At 48.6% G+C, this 2,500-nt stretch overlaps 1 protein-coding gene across 1 annotated transcript in view; it reads left to right on the top strand.

Moving 5' to 3' along the window:
- Window positions 1-2,500, top strand: part of GLB1 (galactosidase beta 1) — an 821,644-nt gene that overhangs the window by 264,252 nt on the left and 554,892 nt on the right. The window lies entirely within an intron of this gene.

The raw sequence follows: 2,500 nt of genomic DNA, 5'->3' as shown, positions 1-2,500 counted from the left end.
CCTACCAGGAGCATGTTCAGTTCTGCACCTCTACCTCAACGATATGGAGGTGATCCTATTCAGTGCAGAGGGTTTTTGAACCAGGTGGGCATTTACTTTGAGATGTTACCTCAGGCGTTTCCCTCGGACAGAGCTAAGGTGGGATTTCTCATCTCATTACTCTCTGACACAGCTCTTGCCTGGGCTAATCCCTTGTGGGAGACTAATAAACCTGTGATTTCAAATTACCCTGAATTTGTGGCCTCCTTTCGAAGGGTATTTGATGTTCCGGCTCACTCCTCCTCTGCTGCTAAACGACTCATGTCCATTCAGCAAGGTACAAGATATGTTGCTCAGTATGCTATTGAGTTCCGAACGCTTGCCGCAAGAGGTAGGTTGGAACAATGAAGCCCTTGTTGCCGCCTTCTTTCATGGGCTCTCTGATGCGATTAAAGACAAAGTTGCTGCCAGAGATTTACCAGAGGATCTCGAGGCATTGGTGTCTTTTTTGATCCTAATTGAGATCAGACTCAGAGAGAGGCCCTCTTTCAAGGAGTGCTTGCGGAAGCCTCCTGTTCCGTTGTCTCCTACGTGTTCATTCCCACCCATGCATCCCTCTCCTCCCATGCCTCCTGGTCCCGAGTCACCAGGTACTGCTGAGCCGATGCAGCTGGGATTCACGCGTCTCTCCGCGGCGGAGAGGGCCTTTAGGAGGAGGGAGGGGCTCTGCCTCTATTGTGGGTTACAGGGCCACCTTTTGAAGTCTTGTCCTACACGGCCAGGAAATGCTCACACCTAAGGTACTGTTGGGGGCAGACCTTTGGTGGTTTATCCTCGTCCCCGGAACCGCTTATGGAGAAACCTTTGGTCACGGTTGTCCTTTCCTGGGTGGATTCCTCCATAGTCACTCAGGCTCTTGTTGACTCCGGTGATGCGGGCTATTTCATTGACAGTGCTTTTGTATCAAAGCACTCCATTCCTGTTTTGCCTCGGTCCGTTCCGCTTGCTATTGAGGCTATTGATGGCAGGCCCCTTCAGTCCGCACTCGTTACTCACGAAACTGCTCCGTTGTCCATGGCTGTTGGGGTTCTCCATTTTGAAACCCTCCAGTTCCAGGTGATATACTCTCTGCATTTTCCGGTTGTTCTGGGTTATCCCTGGCTCCAAAAGCACAATCCCAGTCTCGACTGGCGCAGGTCCGAAATTTTGTCGTGGTCCCCGCAATGTATTTCGGAAACCAGTTAAAGTCTTGTGAACTTCTTCGGTATCTCAATTGCCAGAGGAGTACCGAGAGTTCCTAGACGTGTTTGACAAGGTGCGTGCCGGTACGTTGCCTCCTCACTGGTCTTACGATTGTGCCATAGACCTGCAACCCGGAGCCATTCCTCCTCGAGGGCCGGGTGTACCCTCTGTCTGTTGCTCTGTCGTGGGGGATTATCCGCAAATCCTGCTCTCCTGCAGGGGCTGGCTTCTTCTTTGTGAAGAAAAAGGGTGGCAAGTTAAGACCATGTATCGTTTAAAGGGGTCTTAATCGTCTTACCATTAAGAATGCTTACTCTATTCCGCTTATTACGGAACTGTTTGACCGCCTCAAGGGAGCTACAGTCTTTACTAAACATGATTTGAGAGGAGCGTACAATCTCGTTAGGATTAAGGAGGGCCACAAATGGAAAACAGCATTTAACACCAGGAGCGGGCATTATGAGTATCTTGTAATGCCCTTTGGCCTATGTAATGCTCCTGCTGTTTTTCAGGAATTTATTAATGATGTCCTACGAGATATGTTGCAACAGTGTATTGTGGTGTACTTAGACGACATCCTCATACACTCACCAACACTTGAGGCTCATCGTTCTGATGTTACACGGGTTCTTCAGAGACTGCGCTAGAACGGCCTGTTTTGTAAACTCAAGAAATGTGAGTTCCATCAGACTCAAGTAACCTTCCTAGGTTATGTTATCTCCGTTGCAGGGTTCTCCATGGATCCTGACAAGTTATCTGCAGTTCTGCAGTGGCCTCACCCAGTTGGTCTTCGGTCTATTCAACGTTTTTTGGGGTTCGCCAATTACTATAGAAAGTTTATTAAAAACTTTTCTTCCTTGGTCAAACCTATCACAGACATGACCCGTAAAGAGAATAATCCACTCCATTGGTCACCTACTGCCAATAAGGCCTTTGATAGTCTTAAGAATGCCTTTGGTGCCGCTCCAGTAATGGCTCATCCTAACCCTGTCCTGCCTTTCGTTCTTGAGGTCGATGCGTCTGAGACTGGAGTAGGTGCCCTCTTGTCTCAACGTCCTACGCCTGACGGTTCCTTGCATCCGTGTGGTTTCTTCTCTAAGAAATTGTCTCCAGCGGAGTGCAATTATGAAATTGGCCACAGGGAATTACTGGCCATAGTTTTGACACTTAAGGAATGGAGGCATCTTCTCGAGGGTACTAGCGTGCCAGTGCTCATTCTTACTGACCACAAGAATTTAACTTATCTATCTGAAGCAAAACTTTTGTCGCCCCGACAGAC

The sequence above is a fragment of the Bombina bombina genome, chromosome 5 (genome assembly GCF_027579735.1).
Source record: "Bombina bombina isolate aBomBom1 chromosome 5, aBomBom1.pri, whole genome shotgun sequence".
Taxonomy (NCBI): domain Eukaryota; kingdom Metazoa; phylum Chordata; class Amphibia; order Anura; family Bombinatoridae; genus Bombina; species Bombina bombina.
This window is presented reverse-complemented; position numbering and strand designations above follow the sequence as displayed.